The sequence below is a fragment of the Microcebus murinus genome, chromosome 8, assembly GCF_040939455.1.
Source record: "Microcebus murinus isolate Inina chromosome 8, M.murinus_Inina_mat1.0, whole genome shotgun sequence".
NCBI lineage: Eukaryota > Metazoa > Chordata > Mammalia > Primates > Cheirogaleidae > Microcebus > Microcebus murinus.
The window spans coordinates 90,220,504-90,242,798 of record NC_134111.1 but is presented as its reverse complement, the minus strand read 5'-3'; the positions used below and the strand labels follow the sequence as shown (position 1 = coordinate 90,242,798).

At 37.6% G+C, this 22,295-nt stretch overlaps 1 non-coding gene across 1 annotated transcript; it reads left to right on the top strand.

Moving 5' to 3' along the window:
• The first annotated feature begins 3,323 nt into the window (after positions 1 to 3,323).
• Positions 3,324 to 3,440, top strand: LOC142872807 (U5 spliceosomal RNA). Its single transcript, XR_012920893.1, has one exon. It is a non-coding gene; the product is annotated as a U5 spliceosomal RNA (small nuclear RNA).
• The last annotated feature ends 18,855 nt before the right edge of the window (positions 3,441 to 22,295 follow it).

Below are 22,295 nucleotides of genomic sequence, written 5' to 3'. Positions count from 1 at the left end.
TGTGAGGTCAGTAACTCAAGGAGCTCATAAAAGTAAGTAAACTCATTGCAGTGTGCACATGTACTCACACACACACACACACACACACACACACACATAAGGAGTCTATCAGCCACCTGACTGTCCATGGTTGACTCCAAATTCATCCCATAGACCAAAGATAAACCATCACTGAGGTTTTTAAGGACAGTTTTCACATTGGAGTTCTAATGATTAATGATTTGAGTAATTGTAGCCTCCTTGGAATTGGAGACAAAACCTATTTTTTGAACACTTACTTCACCTGTATACTTTTCTTAGTTATCTCCCGTAACCCCCCCCCCAGCACTACAGTGGGGGAGATACTGCCATCCCCGTCCTAGATGAGGTAAGTGTAAAAGCCCACACAGTGATTACTTTGAAGGGAACACCGCTCCTTTGAATTTATAAGTTCTGGAATTTTTCTTAAAATCAGCCATAATCTTTTACAATCACACCTTGTATGTTCCCAAAATGTTCTGTTAAATAGGATTTTTGTAAAGCGATTCTCATTTTAAAGGCACTAAGGGAATTTGTTATTTTTAGGAAACACTTCAGAGAACCCTTTTATAAAACAAATAACCTTTTAGTGCTGTGAACATTAAACTCTTAATGTAGCTGTTTTGTGACTTACGTGTGTTTCAGAGCTAATTTTTTTTTCAACAGTATACTTAATCTGTGTTCAATGTGTATTCCAAAGTGTGTAAGAAGATTTAAGAAAATAAGTGTTCTGGGTCAAAGTAATCAGTTTTCAAACTCTGCCCTCTAACATAATAATAAAAATGATAAGGAAATTTTAAGCTTCTTCCATCTCCCAATTTTCCAGTTGCAAAATTTAAGTCATTTCTTCCTAGAAGAATTTCGCTAATAGAATTTAAGACCACATCTCTTCATCCTACCTAAATGGTCTTTCTATAATAAATTTTCTGTCATTGTGGCAAATTGGCCAATTGTGTGCTGAGAGTCTGGGGTGATTTGGGGTGGCTAAAATAACAGTGTGGACCCTCCCTAACTCAACTGATTGCTCTGTACTTCACTATTAGTAGCGCAAGGAAAACCTAACTGAGCTGAAAATGGGCTAGTTCATTGCACCATAAACAAAGAAATAGAGGCACAAAACTTTAGAACAGAATGTTCCCTTAAAAAAAGAACCGAAGGCCAGAGGCAGAAAAGGTGACTTGACCAGGAAGCCTAGAGGTAGTGATGTGGCCAGCAGCCAAGTAATAAGCGCATCTTCTAGAAACTGGAAGAGGCAAGGAATAAAGTCTCCCCTAGAACTTCCGGAAGTAATATACCCTGCTAGTACCTTGATTTGGGCCTTATAAGACTCACTTTGGACCTCTGACCACCAGAATCGTAAGATAATACATTTGTGTTGTTTTAAGCCACAAATTTGTGATAATTTGTTACAGGAGCAACAGGAAACTCGTATATAAAGCCATGGCTGTTCACTGCATAATTCTTTCAACTTTTCTGTATATTTGAAATTTTTCATGAAAAATGTTGAGATTTTTAGAAAACTCCCATCGGCCAAGAGTGGGAATTAAGTCAAAGGCAAGCTCACTGAACTAGTTTACACTAATCTCTGATTGGGAGGGTTCAGAAGTTGTCGGCCAATGTTATTTAAAAGTTTTAAGTAGAATGCTTGTGACTCATTAGAATTTATAATTGCCCTGATTAATAAGATTGATAAAACCATATTAATTTTATCTCCTACTGATTGATAAAATTACAACCAGTAGGAGAGAAAGTGAAATACAAAAGTTTCTGGAGAATATAGAAGAAATTGCTGTTTTTATTTGAGAAATCCACCACATGGGGAGATCATCCTGGCCTGGCAGCTTCCCTGGGCCCTATTCCCTAATATGTTACAGTTTTTCATTTCTCCCTCTACTTCTGAAACTGCAGGTTCTCCGGAATAGACTAGTCAAAGGATTTGTTGTTATGGTTTATTTCTCCTCTTAGAACACTATAGGAAGAAACTAGGACCGAGCTAGGGGACTAGCAGCAACTGTTTGAATGATTAGATCAGTAACTTATATGTAAAGGTTATTTTTAAGTTAAGGGCTTATTAATCAGAGACCAACTGTGTTAAAGAAAATTAGTCTCCTCTTTATCCAGATGATCATAGGTTTTGGCCTTTTTTCTTTTCTTTTTCTTTTAGATTCTAATCACCCAAATCTGGAAGTTAGACTTCATTATGTCATTCTAAAAGTACAAACTACCTTTAAAAAGAACAGTAAAAAATTCACATTCAAAGAAAACAAAAAGTAGGGAAATCTTAAAGTTGATCTTAAAATTTATGGTTCCAAAATGGCAAACAAAAACTTAAAAATTTTAAACCAAGTTTATAGCCCAAGCCATAGATAAAAATAGAAATCATCGTCATGCATGAAAGAACTCACACACACCCTCTACAGAGTTGTGTTCTCAGGAAAGGGGAGATCTGATTTCTCAAAATCTGTTTTTCAAGCAAAATGAATAAAATATCTCAAATATTTTATAAGTGCCAAACACAGCAGATGGCACTTGCATGGAGATTATATAATCACATTGAAAACCAACCATAAAGTTCTAAGAATATATACCGAGTGAAAATACCTCCACTTCACCCTCTCACTAATCAGAATGACTCTCCTACAGAAATGGCCCACCACCTTCACAGGCTAGAAGGAGAAATGCATTCAGAGCAGAAGTACGTTTCTCCTGCTCAAGGGCAAAACCAAAAATCAAAGGAGTTCAATCAGTGCCAGTGTATTCTCATCACCACAAACACCCCAAACCCAGTGATTTGAACCCAACATAGCCAATGAATTCAAGAAGGATCCACTGTGTAAACCAGGCGTCCTCAAACTATGGCCTGCGGGCCACATGCGGGTGTTTTTGCCCGTTTCTTTTTTACTTCAAAATAAGATATGTGCAGTGTGCATAGGAATTTGTTCGTAGTTTTAAACTATAGTCCGTCCCTCCAATGGTTTGAGGGACAGTGAACTGGCCCTGTTTAAAAAGTTTGAGGACCCCTGGTGTAAACCCTTGTATATTATTTTCATGAAAAACCCAAATTTTTCAATTCAATTTTTGACTACTGAGACTTATTTGCATATCCACAATGCATTGCACACCAATTTCCGACTTCAAAAATTACTAAATTCTTCTTTTTCTTTTGACCTATTTTTCCTCAAAATGAAATTGCTGTTGCAGAATTTCCTGGGGAAAAGGCAGAAGTCAATAACTCTTTGAGGAAAAAAGTCACCATTAGACCATTACAAGTATGAGCTACCCGAAAACTGTGCTGAAAGACACATACACTCTGGTTCCTCTTCAGATCACATAAATTTCTCGCCTTTTAATACCAAAGATTTCTGTGGAGAAAAACAACTGAGCCTTTAACCAAATTCTTGAGACTTTGTATCTGCAGGGGTTGTCATGATGTTAACAAACAAACATTGTAAGTTCTTTCTTGCTTTGTAACTTGTATGTAAGTTGCAATCCTATGTGTCACTTGGAAAGTACAAACATGTTGGAAAAAGCATTGTTTTTTTCAATCAGCCTCCTTTTGCAGTTTTCATGTGTTACCCCTTTGGCCCTGGACAACTGCATCAGGAGACCCTATTGGGTTGCAACTGCCTTTGCCCAGGAAGCAGGGACATGTGGAATGGAAGAAGGCTGTTCATGGGGGGGGGGGGCTTCTGCCCAAGTATCCTCCATTAAGGAATGAGCCCCCAAGTGGCTCAATTCAGTATTTTTTGAGCACCAGTTATATCTTCAGCAACCACTTTATGTCCTCGCTAGTTCTAGGCTTTAGTAGTGCTTCAAGATACATTTTGGATGAGTGAATTTATGAATATGTGAAGTTGTGTTTTAAAATACAGTCTTGTTCTCTAATGAAACATGATGGGAAACTTCCCCCCCCCATAAGACCGCAAGCTCCTTTTCCAACAAAGACCCAACATTCATCCCACTGTACCTAGCAAAGGTTGCACATTTAGCTTATACAAATACATGTGGACCGATTTTTTTTTGTTAAACCAGCTTTATTGAGCTGTAATTTTATATAAAATAAAATCAAATTTTGAGTACAATTAGATGAATTTTAACAAATGTTTGCAATCATGTAACGATCCCTACCATCAAGATAAGGAAGATTGCCATCACCCCAGGAAGTTATTTCCTGCTTTGTAGTCAAGGCCATCTCCCTACTCCCTGGACCCAGGAAACCACTATCTATCACTATTGTTTTGCCTTTGCTAAAATTTCATATAAATTAAATCCTACAGCATCTGCCTTCTTTCACTTATCACAATGCATTTGAGATGTATCCATGCTGTTGTATCAATAATTTCATCTTTATTTTTTAGTACTATACTATCGTACCACAGGTGATGGGCATTCGGGTTGTTTTTAGCTGTAAACAGTATGATTAAAATGACTACATATATGCAAGCGAAAGTCTTTGTATGGTTACACATTTTAGGTTTTCTTGGGTAAATTTTTGGGAGTGGAATCACTGGGTTGCATGGTAAGCATATAGTTGACTTTATAAGAAATTGCCAAATTTTTTCCAAAGTGGCTGTAATATTTTGCATTCCCATCAGCAGTGTATGAGGATTCTGCTTGTTCATCGATACTTGGTATGGTCTGTCTTTTTAATTTTAGCCAGTCTGGTGGGTGCTCTTTCACTGAGCAATTTTAAATTGAATTTCCATAATGACTAATGTCATGGAATACATCTTCATGTGATAGACAGATTAATTCTGATCACTGGCTTTTGTGCAGTATATTATTGAGAACAGCATCAGAAGGGTCAAACATTTTCTCCCTAGACATAGCCACCCACTTGAACATCCCTAGCTATGCAGTCTAGAATGACTGTCCCAACATAACACCACACCTGGAAAAATTTACATGCCTAAAAATGATCCACACTTTAGAAAATATTTCAAAACTAAAATTGCATAGTTAAAGGCCAGATTAATTATCTGTCTTTTCTTTCTGAGGAGAAAGAAAAAAAAACTCTCATCTCACAAATAGAAAGATCTAGAAATGGTGCAGCAGTTCCTTCTCTAACAGTCTTAACTAGACACCCCCATATAGCACATCACTAGCTATCAGATGGCCATATGAGATTTGAAGGTTTCAGAACACTAAATTTGCCTCTCAAAAGAACCAAATGTTAAACTACACCACACATGTCGTTAGTCTCTTATAGTATTCAATTTTCTCTTCATCTTATTTTAGGTGGGATTCAAAACACCCACCACGGATTTTTTTTTTTTTTTTATGAGAGAGAATGTTGTTTTGGTAGAAAATGTGTTCAACTCCTAATCATTTGTCAAGGTTTCTTTATGTGAGATGTAGCTTTCCATCTACTTAAAGTACAGTAAATTACTCATATTCAGGACATCAAAAAAATGTCACCTCTTTACTTAAGAAAGAATACAATCAATCTACACAATTATCCTCTCCATCACTAACAATCTTGAAAAAAATCCTAGGGAACTTGTCTCTATAACTCTTCCAAATTCTCCACTAGAAATTCACATAGACCCTGAGTCTCTCCTCCCAATTTTCCACCTTCACTCCAACTGCATACTATAAATGTTGTTCTCCAACCTTTAAGCTGGAGAATCAAGCTCAATAAATTGTTGGGTTTTTTTTCCAATACCAGAAAGTTTCTTCAGACATAATTTATATAGTAACATTTTCTTGTTGGAAATGAAGAAAAGACAAAAAGACATAAGAAAAAACCCATTTACAGCTGACATCCATTAATTTGCATCATCCTTCTGTAACTTTAATCTGTTCTTGTACCTGGTTGGAGATTACAGATTTAGTTGGCTTGCTTGCATTTGACTCTGCAGGTGTAGAAGAATGACCATAATGAAATGAATGAGTCTTTCAGGGACCTTAGATGGATCCATTCTTTTTTATAAGCCCTTAGTGTTGGTAACTGCATCTATATCAGTCTAAATTTTTGTTTCCATCTTTAGGATAAGGGGACTATTCCGTTTTTGTAAATATGCAATGCTTGACTTATTTCTTTGACAAGCATATTTTCCAACGTAAGACATGCCATTTTAAATCCAAACATAAGTTTAAATGCCTGAGATTTGGCCAAAGAAACAGAGACAGGGTATCAGATGAGAGCACTGTGGTATTTTTGCTCATGTGTTAATTACTCCAAGGAGGATTGAGCCCCCGAAGACATTTTGCCTGACATCCGTCAATCAGCCCTTTTGTGGAAATCAAAATCATCTAATCAGTTGCAAAACTCAGAAAGATTGATAAACACAATTATGGCTTGCCTCCCGTATTTTCTTACGGAAGTCCTTTGCCACAATCCATCTCTATATCCAGCCCTGAGATCTTTTAACTCTGAAGTAGTTGACCCTCCCCTCTCCCCCAGTGCCCTGTTGTAACTAAGAGGCTTGGGGTGCTTGAAGCCAAATTCACGATGCAGTAAGCAGCAGAGGAATGAAGGAATCTGAAAATAGCATTCCTGCTGCTCAGAGCATCATCTTAATAAGCAGAGGCACTGATTTTGCCTTTAAAAAAAGTATCACCACACATGGTAATTATTTAAACCATGTATTAGTAATGCTTTCCCAATATCATTTTTTATATGTGTGTAGGTCCAAAGCATGGCTGTTCCTTTTAACAATAAGTCCACCTGTGGGCACAGGATGGATGGGGAGAACTCCCCTCCCCCCATCTCCATGCACCAGGCTCACGCCATGCCAGAGAGCTGCAGATGCAGAGTCCAAGAAGGGTTACAGCCTGGGGCATGACAAGGATGGGCCAATGCCTTAGAATTCTCCAGCCATATGTGCCAACTCCACCTTCCCCCCACCTCCTCCCCCCCCAGAGCAGGGCTGTGATCATGCCACTTTGGAACAGCTCTTACATCAACTTGCCGCCAATAAACACTGGCTGATGGGCCAGTTGAATGAACCAGTAAAGCCTTCCAAAACCTGGAGGTTCACAGACCTCAGGCCTTCTCTGCTTGGCCAGACTTTACTCACCACAGAAGCCCAGGGGAGGATTCTGGGGGTCCCCCAACTCCATTCTCCAAATGGCTGCCAAATGGAACTACTGAGTAAAAAGCATTTAAAGGAGAAAAAGAAAAATAACTCAGAACATGGCATTTCCAAAAAGACTGCTCCTTTGCAGTCCTTACAGCATTTCCTATCACTGCATACATGAGTCCTTCCCTCTACATGGGCTCGGTCTAATGGCACACGGTTCCCATAAGCTTAGAAAGGAAGTGAGAAGGCCAAACAAAGTAGTGAATGTGTAACCTAGAGTCACGGATTCTTAGAGCCAGAGTGGCCTAAAAGGCCCTATAATCCAATCATCTGGTTCTACAGATGAAAACATTATGGCCAAGAGATAGTAGGTACGGCTTACCCAAGATTATAATCTGGTAGTCTAAAATTGATTTAATGCACCTTCTCTTTACTTTTCAAAATAAATAACTATGAATTACCACACCAAGAATAATAGTAAGGTAACACTTGTCGTAAGCTCACTGTTGCCAAGTACTGTGCCGAGTGCCATTCACAGATTATTTCATTTAAACCTCACAACAATCCTATGAGCTGGTTACGCTTGTTAGTCTTATGTTACAGTTGACACTGAAGCATGCTTAAACCCTGGCCAGAGGTCACATAGCAAATGGATGGAAGAGCCTATGCCTTTAACCGTACAATCTGTACTCACCGACATTCGAAACTCCTGTGGTGACCTTCGGCACCTCCTGAATCAGTACTATATGAAGTGTTTTCAGAATCCTTGAGGAATCGTGTGGTCACAGAGAACCAGGGTAACCCATTTCTCAAACTGTCAGAAAACAGATTGATTGTAGCTGCTTGCCATGAGCAAGATCTAATTAACTACTTGTTTCAGTCTTCTGCATGTGCCAAGCTGGATTATTTATAGAAAGGCCAAGTCCACTTGATACATCTTGAGAAAGCAAACCCTTGTTTGGTACTTAAAGGGCTCAATGTTTTCTGGAATTCTTCCCTCCAAATCACTTTTTACCCCACCACCTCTAGCAGTTATGAACGTCCAACTCTGCCTGTGAAAGTCTAACACCAACTCATTCACCCAGCTGACAGCCGCCCAGAGCCTGGGCCACACACACCAGCAACCCCCAGGGTCTGTGGGGACCTAGAGAAGACTTTTCTACTCACTTGAGACACAGAGCATAAAGACTTTCAGCTGCAGAGGTCTGGTCTGGAATATTCTGAAATGTATACAGTGGTGCCAAAGACATTTGAGCTGAATGCTGCCATCTGAGAGCACAGCAGTGGTTGAGCAGAAGGATGTTCTCACAAAAGCAGTATAGGGTAGTGCATAAAAAGAATGGGTTTTGCAGTCAAATTTCAATTTGAATCTTAGATCTTGCATTTTCCAGTTTTGAGATCTTGAGCAAGTTATCAACCTCTCTGAGACTCAGTTTCCCCATCTGTAAAAGAGAAAGAATAATAACAGCTACCTCATGGGGCTAGTGTGAAGATTAAATGAGATAATATAAGCATCTAGCACCAAGCCTGGCAGATAGTAACAAGTTAATTGACATTCTTTATGTTTGTATTAACTCTGCCTCTTTCCAGTGGAGAGAGAATGTTTTCTCGTCTTCATTCCAGGAGAGGGGAAAAGGGTGAGATTGGTGGGGGCCAGTGGGTGTGTAAAAACTTAGGCAGAAAATTCTAATCCAGTGGATCCCAAGGCCAGGAAAATCTAAGTAATGACTGTAAGTCTGGGCAGGAAAATAATACAGCCAATTATACCTACTTTCCAGTACTTTTCAAGCATATATTTATAGCATATGTTTAGGTGTTTATGCTGTATATATAATTAGCCATTTTTCTCCAGCATATCCAGTAATTATTTTATCAAATTCACATCTGTTTTAATTAGGCATGTACACACTTTACTATATTGTAAAATGTCAAACACACTATAAAATAGCTCAGAGTACATTAACACATAAAAACAAAAATTCATTTGACATATCACAAACAGCTGCAAGAAGCTCATAGACCCAACCAGCTGCTCTTCGACAACTTCTAGCCAACGGCTGTTCTGTCAGGTCCTTCAGAGATTACTCCCATGCCGGAGCTGCAGTTTCTGTTTTCAGTTCTCTTGCCTTGACATGATTGGCGGATATGGTGTTTGGGGAAACGTGTAAGTTAGCTGGTTCCACACATGCCAACCCGTCTTCACTCTGCCAACTTGGAGAATCTCAGTGCGGATGATAATACCGAATACCTCAAATCCAGACCGGCTTCAGCTGCCAACTGTATGACTCCCTCGTTGTACAGATGGGGACATTGAGAACCAGAGGGAGGAACTTACTTAGCGAATGAAGTGGGACCACGCTGGGGCATTCAATGCCCAGTCTGGTGCTTCTTCTACCCTGACGGATTTCTAAATCAGAGCATGCATCAGAATCACCAGGGGTGCTGGTGTACAAAGCCGATTCCCAGAGCCCACTCTGACTGAGAAGGCCTGAGATGGAGCCAAGGACTATATATTAACATTTTAACAAAGGTTGCTAGTAATCCCAGATCAGCCAGTTCAAGGATCTACACTTAGGGATCACAGTGTCGACATCTCCTGGCATTTCTGACATTTCTTCATATTCTCTCTGTCTGAAATTATCCCCATTTCTGATCGGGAGACACGAACAGGACTTCAGTGGTTATGACTGTTGACTTGCCAGAATATTGGAACTGATTAATCCAGACCAAAATCTTCTCTGAGGGGAATATTTAGTGGTAGATTATCACTTTTACTCCTTAACTAAGCCCTTTGGGATGGCTTTGTGCTCTGGTGGAGTGTTTTCTGTGCAGAAGCACATGGTACCCATGTTCAGTTACTTTCCACAGAGAAGAACTCACCAGAAGTTCCTCAACACTGCTGCTGAGTGAATCTCTCTCGTACCAGTTTTCTGATTTGGTTTTTGGTTTTTGGGTTTTTTTTGAGAAGAGTCTCGCTCTATTGCCCGGGCTAGAGTGCCATGGCATCAGCCTAGCTCACAGCAACCTCAAACTCTTGGGCTCAAGCAATCCTTCTGCCTCAACCTCCCAAGTAGCTAGGACTACAGGCATGCACCACCATGCCCGGCTAATTTTTTCTATATATTTTTAGTTGGCCAATTAATTTCTTTCTATTTATAGTAGAGACGGGGGTCTCACTCTTGCTCAGGCTGGTTTTGAACTCCTGACCTTGAGTGATCCTCACACCTCGGCCTCCCAGAGTGCTAGGATTACAAACATGAGCCACCGAGTCTCGCCCAATTTTCTGATTTGTTGATCAGCAATGGACCAGCCAATAAATAACTGGTCAGGATAAAGAGAAAAATCACATAATCATCAATAAATAATTGACAAAATTCAATACCCACTCGTGATTTTATATTTTTGAAAACCTCTCAGTAAACTTTGAAGAGAGGGAAAGCCATGTAGTCTTATAAAGAGCATCTAGAAAAAAAAAAAAAACACAAACAAACCTACAGGTAATATCATACATAATGGTAAAAGATTAAATACTTTCCCTGCAAAATGGAAAAAAGTAAAAAATGTCTGCTTTTAGCAATTCTATTTAATGTTTGACTTCTGGACATCTTAACCCAGGCCAAAAAAAAAAATGTATAAATATTAGAAAGAAATAAGTACAGCTATCTTTATTTGCAGACAGTATGAGTGTATGTAGAAAATTCTTAGGAATCTACAAAAATTAAAACCTACTAGAACTAATAGGTTCTAGTAGGCAAGAACTAATTTGGCGAGGTTGCTCTATATAATGTCAATATTTAAAAAATCAATCACATATTTTGTCAACATGCATTGAAAAATTAAAAAATTTTAAATAACTTATATAATACCATCAAAAACATAATAGTTCAGAATAAATTTAAAAGATATGTAAGACCACTATACTGAAAACTATGAAACATTGCAGAGAAAAATTAAAGACAATCCAAATAAATGAAGAAAGATATTATGTTCATACACGGGAAAATTCATTATTGGTAAGATATCAGTTCTCCAAAATAGATCTATGGCTTTAATGTAATCCCAATCAAAATCCCAGAATACTGTTTACACTGCTTGTTTTCAATACTCACTATAAAGCTACAATAATCAAGATAGTATAATATTAGTGTAAGAATATACAAATAGGGAGGTGACATTCTTTTCAAATGCACACAGACTATCCTCCAAGATAGATCATGTTAGACCACAAAACAAATCTCAAGTTTAAGATTGTAATTGTAACAAGTACCTTTTCCAACCATAAAGATATAAAACTAAAAAATATAATAACAGGAAGAAATGTCACAAATACCTAGAAATTGAATAATACACACAACCCATGGCTCAAAGAAGAAATCAAAAGGGAAATCAAAAAATATCCTTAGACAAAATTTAAACACAATATACCAAAATTTAAGATGCAGCAAAAGCATTCCTAAGAGGGAAATTTTTTATCATGATAAATTTCTAGTTAACAAAAAATAAAGATCTCAAATGAACAACTTAAATTTATCCCTCAAAGAACTAGAAAAAGAATAAACTTCAGTCCAAGGCTATAAGAAAATAATAAAAATCAGAGTGGATTAATGAGTGGAAATAAATGAAATAGAGATTAGCAAAATAGAAAACAACGAAATTAAGAATTTTTGTAAAGATAAAATTGACAAACACTTAGCCATACTAAAGGAAAAAAAACTCTCAAAATCATAAATGAAAAAGGAAATATCACAACTAATACCATAGAAATGCAAAGGATCATAAGAGACTAACTATGAACAATTATTCACCAGCAAACTAGATAACCAAGAAAAAAATGGATACATTTCTAGAAATATACAACCTAGCAAGACTGAATCATGAGAAGACAGAAAATCTGAACAGGCCAATATTAAGTAAGGAGATTGAATCAGTAGTCAAGAAACCTCTCAAAGAAAAGTTCAGGACCTGATGGTGTCACTGGTGAATTCTACCAAACATTTAAAGAAGCATTAATGCCAATCTTTCTTAAACTCTTCCAAAAAATTAAGAAACACTTCCAAACTCATTGTACAAGTTCAGCATTATTCTGATACCAAAGACAAAGATGCTATAATAAAATTATAGGTCAATATTCCTGATCAAGATAGATGTAAATACACTCAAAAAAATACTAGCAAACTGAATTCAACAGCATATTTAAAAGATCATACACAATGATCAAGTGGGATTTATCTCTAGGGTGCAAGGATGGTTCAATGTACACAAAACAATAAATGTGAGACACATTAGCAGAATGAATAAAAATCATATGATCTTAATAGATACAAAATAAGTGAAAAATTCAAAATCCTTCCATGATAAAAATTCTCAAGAAACTAGATATAAAAGGAATATACTTGAATATAATAAAGGCCATTTTTGAAAAGCCCATAGCTAACACCATGCTCAATGGTAAAATGCTGAAAGTTTTTTCTCTAAGATCAGGAAAAAGACAAGAATGCTTATACTCACCTCTCCTTTTAAGTATAGTACTAAAAGTCCTAGCAAGAGCAAGTAGGCAAAAGATATAAATGACATCCAAATTAGAAAGGAAGAAGTAAAATGCTCTGTTTGCAGACTACATGATCATATATATAGAAAATCCTAAAGACTCTACCACAGAATTGTTAGAACAAATTCAACAGCATATGAAAAACAAAATACAAAAATCACTTATGTATAAGTGATTTATCTATACACTTATCTATACACTAATAACAATGAAAAAATTAAGAAAATAATCTAATTTATAATAACACCAAAAGATAAAATAAAATACCTAAAAAAATTTAACCAAGGAGGTAAAAATCTGTATACTACAAAGTATTGAAGGAAACTGAGGTAGACACAAATAGAAATATGTCCTACATTCAGGAATTGGAAGAATATTAATAAAATACCCATACTACCCAAAGTGATCATGAGATTCAATGCTATCCCGATCAAATTTCCAAAAGACCCTAAATAGCCAAAGCAAGAACAAAGCTGGAGGTATCACACTATCTGATTGCAAAATATAATGCAAAGCTATAGGAATCAAAACAGTATGATGCTGGCATAAAAACAGACACATAGACCAATGGAACAGACACCCCAGACATAAATCCATACATTTACAGCCAATTGATTTTTGACAAAGTTGCCGAGAAAACAATGAAGAAAGCACAGTCTCTTTAATAAATCATGTTGGGAAAACTGTATATCCACATGCATGAACCCTTATCTGACATCATTTATAAAAATACCTCAAAATTGATTAAAAACTTAAATATAAGACCTGAAACTATAAAAGTATTAGAAGAAAATATGGGGGGAAGCTTCTTGACATTTGTCTGGGCAAAAGTTTTTTAGATATGACCCAAAAAACACAAGCAACAAAAAGCAAAAATAGACAAATATGATTGCATCAAACTAAAAAGCTTCTGTGTAGCAAACAAAACAATCAGAGAGAAGACACAACCTACAGAATGGATAAAAATATTTGCAAACTGTACACCTGATAGGGGTTAATACCCAAAATATATAAGGAAATCAATTCAATGGGATGAAAACTAATAACCCAACTAAACAATGGGCAAAATATGACATAAATAGCCAACAAGTATCTGAAAAAATGTTTAGCATCACTAATCATCCAGGAAATGCAAATCAAAACCATAAGATATCACCTCACACCCATTAGAAAGGCTATTATCAATAAGTCAAAAGATAAATTTTGGCAAGTATGTGAACAAAAGGGAACCCTTATACATTGTCAGTGGAAATGTAAATTGGTACAGCCATTATGGAAAACAGTATGGAGATTCCTCAAAAAAAAATTAAAAACAAAACTACCATATAATCCAGCAATCCCACTTCTGGGGATATATATAAAAGTAATAACATCAGTATCTCAAGGAGGTATCTGCATTCTGATGTTTATTGCAGCTTTATTCACAATAGCCAAGATATGGAAACAATCTGTGTCCATCAACAGATGAATGTATTTAGAAAATACGCTATATGTACAATGGAATATTATTATCCCTTAAAAAGAAGGAAATCCTCTCATTTGTGACAACATGGTTGAATCTGGAGGACATTATGCTAAGTGAAATAAGCCAGGCACAGAAAAACAAATATTGATTGATCTCAGTTATATATGAAATCTATAAAAGTTGAACTCATAGAAGCAGAAAGTAGAACGGTGGTTACCAGAGCCTGGAGGGGAGAGAGGAGACTGGGGATACTGAGTTTCAGTTAGACAGGATGAATAAGTTATGGAGATCTAATGTAAAGCATGATGACTATAATAATGCTGTATTGTATACAGTAGTCCCCCCTTATCCATGGTTTCACTTTCTGTGGTTACAGTTACAGTCAACTTCAGTCTGAAAATGTTAAATGAAAAATTCTAGAAATAAACAATCCATAAGTTTTAAATTGTGTGCTATCCTGAGTAGCATGATGAAATCTCATGCCTTCCTGCTCTGTCTCGCCCAGGATATAAATCATTCCTTTGTCCAGTGTATCCACAGTATATGCCCTTACCCACCTGTTAGTCTCTTACTAGCCAATCATTATCAGATCAACTGTCCCAGTATCACAGTGCCTGTGTTCAAATGACCCTTATTTTACTTAATAATGGCTCCAAAGCACGAAGGTAGTGATGCTGGCAATTCAGATATGCCAAAAAGAAGTTGTAAACTGCTTCCTTTAAGTAAAAAGTTGAAAGTTCTCATCTTAATAGGAAAAACAATCATACTGAGTTCGCTAAGATCTACAATAAGAATGAATCTTCTATCAATCGAATCATGAAGGAAAAAGAAATTTGTGCTAGTTTTTCTGTTGCACTTAAACTACAAAAGTTACAGCCACAGTGTGTGATAAGTGTTCAGTTAGAATTAAAAATACATTAAATTTCTGAAAGATGTGAACAGAAATGTATTCCCATTGACAGCAATTGTGTTTGGTATTATTTGTGGTTTCAGGCATTCACTGGGGGGTCTTGGAACTTATCCCCCACAGATAGAAAACAAGTGTAGGAGCCCCACCCTAAGAGAATAGACCTGAAATGTTTTACTGCCAGAAGAAATGGTGACTATGTGAGGTGATGGATATGTTAATTAGTTTGATTGCAGTAATTATTTCACAGTATAGAATGTTTTATTCCATTTGTGCTGCTATGACAAAAACATCCCAAACTGGGTAGCTTATAAATATCAAATGTATTTTATTAGAAAGTCCTGGAGGCCAGGAAGTCCAAGATCAAGGTGCTGGCAAGCTCAGTTGTCTGGTGAGGGCTGCATCCACCAGAGTAAAGGAACACTGTATTCTCGCCTAGCAGAGGTCGAAGGGTAAGTGAGCAAATGCTGCATGAAGTCCCTTTTATAAGGGCCTTAATCCTACTCATTACGAAGGAGCCTTCACGGCCTAATCACTTAAATGCTCCACCTCCTAATACTATCACATTGGCAACACCTGGGACCATATTTAAACCATAACATTCTGCCCCAAAATTCATGTCCTTCTCATAAGCAAAATACATTCATTCTATCCCAGTAGCCCCAAAAGTCTTAGCTTGTTCCAGCTTCAACTCAGAAGGCTAAAGTTTAGAATCTCATCTAGCTAATCATTTAAATCAGATATATATGAAATTCAAAGACATGTTTAATCCTGAGACAAATTTTTCTCCAGCTGTGAGCTTGTGTGATGAAACAAGTTACATGCTTCCAAAATACAATAGTGGAACAGGCACAGGACAGATATTTCTATTCCAAAAGGGAAAATGGGCAAGAAGAAAGAGGTAACTTTCTCAAATGAGTTGAAAACCCAATAAGGCAAACAACATTAAATCTTAAGGCTTGAGAATAATGTTTGACTCCATGCCTCAACTTCCATACACACTGGGGTGGCAGTTGAGTGCCTAAGGCTGCAGCCCATGTATCAGCTCTCACAGGCTACAGTACAGTGCCTGCAGTTCTCCCAGGCTGGCATTGCATGCTGGGAGCTCTATGTCTGGGGGCTCTGTAGTGGCCCTTTCCCCACTGTTCCACTAGGCATTGCCCTAGAGAGGACTGTGTGGTGGCTCCACTCCTGCCTGCCACAGGTTTCTGCCTGGACCCCAAAGTTCTTTGAGGCATCCTTTAAAATCTAGGTGTAGGAAGCTGTGCTTCCAAAGCTCTTGCAATCTACACTTCTGTAGAACTAGCACCACATAGACACTGCCAAGGCTCATTGTTTGTGCCTCTCAGTGCAGCAGCCTGAGCCACACATGGGGCCATCTGAGCCACAGCTGGGACTGCCAAAGAGCACTAGGGCAGAATGCAGGGACCAGAAACCTGCAGTGGCCCTAAGCAGTGAGTCTCAAGGTCCAATGGGTGCCCTGCACCCTCCCTCAAAACCATTATGCCCTCAAGGCCCTGGCACTCTGAGGCTGTGAGTGCCAGGGCATGGCAGCCTCAAAGATCTCTGAAATGCCTTTGGGGTCATTCTCCCCTTGCCTTGATGAATAGCACCTGGCTTCCTCTGGCCATACTAATCTCCTTATCAAATAGTCTCTTGACCACTCCTGTGGTTTTCTCTCCTAAACACATTTTATTCTTTACCTGACCTGGCTGAGAATTTTTCAAGTTTTTATGTTCTGCTTCCTGTTGTGATTATAAATTCCATCTTTAACTCATTTCTCTTTTTTCACATTTTGCTATAAGCAGTTAAGAGAAGCCATGCAGAACCTTGAACACTTTGCTGCTTAGAGATTTCTTCTACCAAATATCCTAGTTCATTGCTCTTGAGTTCTGCCATCCACAAAGTCCTACAACATGGGCATAATTCAGCCAAGTTGTTTGCCAGGTTATAACAAGGATGGCCTTTCCTCCAGTTTCCAATACCTTTTCCTCCCTTCCATCTGAGACCTCAGCAAAATAGTCATTTCTGTCTATATTTCTATGAGCACTCTGGCTCGACCACTTAGGTAATCGCTAAGAATACCGAGGCCTTCCCTACATCCCTCCTCTGCTTCTCACCAGAATCGCCCTACACCTTCTCCCTACACCTCACCAGAATCGCCCTACACCTTCTCCCTACACCTCACCAGAATCGCCCTACCCCTTCTCCCTACAGCTCACCAGAATCGCCCTACACCTTCTCCCTACACCTCACCAGAATCGCCCTACACCTTCTCCCTACACCTCACCAGAATCGCCCTACACCTTCTCCCTACACCTCACCAGAATCGCCCTACCCCTTCTCCCTACAGCTCACCAGAATCGCCCTACACCTTCTCCCTACACCTCACCAGAATCGCCCTACACCTTCTCCCTACACCTCACCAGAATCGCCCTACACCTTCTCCCTACACCTCACCAGAATCGCCCTACACCTTCTCCCTACACCTCACCAGAATCGCCCTACACCTTCTCCCTACAGCTCACCAGAATCGCCCTACACCTTCTCCCTACACCTCACCAGAATCGCCCTACACCTTCTCCCTACACCTCACCAGAATCGCCCTACACCTTCTCCCTACACCTCACCAGAATCGCCCTTCGTGCTCCATTCACAGCAGCACAGGCTTTTTCCAGCATTCACTTCAAAACTGTCCCAGCTTCTACTCATTACCCAGTTGCAAACCACTTCCTCATTTTTAGGTATTTGCTGCAGCAACGCCTCCACTTCTCCAGCAATAATTTCTGCCTTAGTTCGTTTTGTGCTGGCATAACAAAATACCTGAAGCTGGAAACTCATTTCTCACAGTTCTGGAGGTTGCAAAGTCCAAGATCAAAGCACCAGCAGGTTCTGCTGCCTGGTGAGGGCTTCATCCCCCAGAGGGGAAGAACGCTGTGCCTTCCCGTGGCAGAAGGTGAAAGTGCAGGTGTGTTGAGCTGCATGAAGCCTCTTTTATTATATAAGGACCTTAATCCCATTCATGAGGGAGGAGTCCTCATGGCCTAATCACCTCTTTAAAGGCCCTACCTCTTAACACTATCACATTGGCAACACCTAAATTTTAGAGGGGACATACTCAAAGCATAGCATTCTCCAAGAGAAATGAAGACCAATTGCCCCAGAGAAAGAGAACAAGAATGTTCACAACACATGTATTCACATTCTCCAGAAAACAATGCAGATGGCTATCAATAAAACAATAGATAAACAAATTACAATATATTCATACAATAAAATACTACTCAGTGATAAAAAAGAAACCACTGATACATGCAAAAAACTTGGATGAATCTCACTAATATGCTGAGTGAAAGAATTTGGACACAAAGGAGTACACCCTATAGGATTCCATTTATATGAAGTTGTAGAATGGGTGAAACCAATGTATAGGGATAGAAGTCAGAATAATGATTGTCTCTAGATGGTAGAATTGACTGGGAAGGGGTTTGGGGGGATGATAGAAATGTTCTATACCTTAATAGGGGTATAAGTTACATGAATGTTTATACTTATAAAAATTCATCAAACTATACACTTACTACCTATGGTTTTCATGGCATATCAATTACACCTGAATTTAAAAGGGGAGACAAATAAATAAATAGCAGGTGCTACAGGGACTTATTTTACTAAATTAGTGCTGCCTTTCCTTCTACAATTTATTTCTTAACTTCTTTAGTGTTCCTGTGACTTCCCAAATAATTGACTTGTACACAAATCTTTGTCTCAGGTACTGCTTCTGGGAAAATCAATCTAAAACAATCGCTTTGCTACTGAGTAATAGATCTGAGATTTGAAAACAGGTCTTTCTGATTCCAAAGTCTTAATTCATCATGCTACCTTAAACACATGCTTACAATGGAACACTTTATTTATCATTATCAATCTGTGACACATCAAGTAATCAAAAAAACAAAAGGAAATGATTTTTTTAATTCATAAGGTTAAAGTGGCATATGTGTGTGTGTCTCTCTATCTTACAGAGAACATACCTTTTTTAAAGTATTATACTGAAAAGCCCTTAATAGATTCTGAAACTTAGAAATTGTTAGTTCCTGTTCTCTGAACACTGCACAATAAAACTGTAAATTAATAACAAATGTCAAATCAAAAATAAATACTTTCCAAATATTAAAAATTAAAAAGAAAAGTATCTCTCCTAAATAATAAGAAGAATGTAGAAACTTAAAAATACAATATGGCTAAAGATGTACTTTTATATAATATGTAGCCACAATATTTGCTACTTTTTTTAAAGACAGAATCTTGTTCTGTTCCTCAGGCAGAGGTACAATGGTACAATCATAGCTCACTGCAGTCTTCAAGTACTGGGCTCCAGTGATCCTCTTGTCTCAGCCTCTGAAGCAGCTGGGACTATGGACATGCACTACCACATATGGCTAATTTTTATTTTTTAGAGACAGGGTCTCACTATGTTGCCCAGGCTGGTCTCCAGCTCCTTGCCACAAATGATCTTCCCACCTCAGCCTCGGGACTGCAGGCCCAAGCCATAGCCCCCAGCTGCTACTATTTTAAAAGAAGATAAAATAATAAACTTTTCAACTCAAGAAACTAAAAAAAAATGACAAAACTTAACTCAAGAAAAAGAAGAAGATAATAAAGATAAATAAATACATAAATGAATTAAACATAGAAAAGCAAAATTGATAAATGATACCAAGAATTGGTTCCTTGGAAATTCAATAAAATAGACAAATCTCTGAATAAGCTAATCAATAAATATAAAAAGAAAAATCATAAATAAATGCATTTAGGAACAAAAGATGATAAAGAAATGGAAATAGATACAGAGAAGATTTTAAAATTATGAGTAAAAACATCACTGGGTATATAAATATATTAATAAATCTCAATGAAATAGGTAGCTTTTGGCAGCAGCAGCTGTGGGTGAGGAATAATAAATGGAATCAAGAAGTAATTTTATTTTTAATTACCTCCAACAAAAATTCTGGAGCTAAGTGATTTTATAGGTAAGTTATTATAAATCTTCAAAAAGCAGAAAATTCCCATTCTATGTAAACTTTTCCATTATACCAAAATAAGTAGGGCTCTGCCCAATTTATTTCGTAAAGTTATCTAACTGTGTTACCAAACACTGAGAAAATGGTACCCACATACACATGCATACAACTATAGATGTACAGAGAACAGTTAACATAGCAGGCCTGTCTCTTCGCCCTTAGAAAGTCCTGCTTACAAGTGTGGCTCTTGGCTGCTGTCTGGGAACTTGGAATTCAGGCAGGTTTCTACCCCTGTAATTGATGAGTGAGTGGCTCACTGTTTCTAAACTGTTTATCCAAACAATATGTTTTATGCTGAACCCCAGCTTTCCTTCTGGGATTCTGGAACTTTGGTATACACCAAGCAGAGGCTTTCTACATGATCAACCTCCAATAAAACCCCTGGACACCGAGTCTCTAATGAGCTTCCCTGGTAGACATGATTTCACATGTGTCGTGATACTTATTGCTGGGGGGATTCAGTGCATCCTGTAGGACTCCACTGGGAAAGGACTCTTAGGAGCTTCTGCCTGGGTTCCCCTGAACTTCATTCCAATCACCTTTCCCTTTGCTGATTTTACTCTGTAGGCTTTTGCTGTAACAAATCGTAGCATGAGTATAACTATACACTGAGTCCTGGGAGCCCTTCTTGCAAATTAACAAACCTAATAATGGTTTGTTAGGCAATAGACCTTACATGTAGACGCTAAAATTCTAAGATGCTAATGAACATTAAAATAATGATTTTCCAAAGCCAAATTTTAGTTCAGTAATGTTAGTGTAGTTAATCCTTGAACAACGCAGCTTTGAACTGCATGGGTCCACTTGTACATGGGTTTTCTTCTTCCACCACCCTTGAAACAGCAAGACCAACCCTTCCTCTTCTGCCTCCTCCTTAGCCTGCTCAATGTGAAGATGATGAGGATGAAGACCTTTATAATGATCCACTTTCACTTAATAAATAGTAAATATATTTTCTCTTCTTTATTATTTTATTAATGTTTTCTTTCCTCTAGCTTACTTTATTTGTAAGAATATAGTATATGATATATATATATATATATATATATACAACATAGAAAATATGTGTGAATTGACTGTGTATGTTATAAGCAAGGCTTCCAGTCAACAGTAGGTTATAAGTGGTTAAGTTTTTGAGGCGTCAGAAGGTATACATGGACTTTCAACTGTGTGATGGGTCAGTACCCCTAAACCCCATGTTGTTCAAGGGTCAATTGTATTAAAAATGAGTAATAGAAAAATATCTAGTAATATAGTAGCTCATATCAATAAAGTAAGTTTTAAAACATATGATCTTCTCAAAAGAGACTGAAAAAATTCAGTAAAGTTAATATTAATTTCAAAAAAATATTTAAAACTAAAAATATTAATAAAAGGATACTTTGTTTAGAAGATTCTTTATCTTCAATATAATGAAGAATATCCTCAAACCTTCACCATCATCATGCTAAATGGTGAAATATAGCTCCTAAAGCCATCCCCATCTAAAATTGAGACCAAATAAGAATTTTTTTTTAATTAGGGAGAGAGGGGGGAGGAATTCAAATAAGAATTTTTAACAAACCACCACAATTAACGTTGTCTGGAATCTCTTTGTGATGCAATAAAATATGAAGCAAAAACAAGAGATATTAGAATTTCTTTAAAAAAGGAAGAGGCAGTTGCATAACTAGAAAATTCAAGAGTTTATCAAATTATCTGAATATCAGAAAACTGTTTTTAAAAGTAATTAGCTTTACTTTGCATTAATACCATTTATGAGTGGTTAAGCACACAGAACGATAAAATAACCCATGTACAAAAGCTACAAAAACTATACAATATCTAGAAATACCTTTTAAAAGAAGTACGAGTGATCCATAAGAAAACTCAACACTCTATTGAATATATAAATAAATCAAGAGTTGTTTCTTGAATGGAAACACTGAATAGTGTTCAGATACCAGTTCTAGAATTCATTTACAGCTTTAATATAATAAGAGACTGAACATACAAACAGACAATGACAAGATCCTGTATAAAAACAGAACTCTGATCCAAAACCTGCAGCAACCTGTCCGGAAAACCAACCTCTTATCTACCATAACCAACCAGTCCAGGAAGTCAGACTTGAAGGAGGCCAGACTATTATCTCTAGTATTAATAACAATCCAAGAAGTTAGACCTAACTTCTCTAACAATCAGCCCCAAATCACCAGGACTTGATTAATAACTGACAACTTTCCTAATTTTTGTCCATACTTCCAAC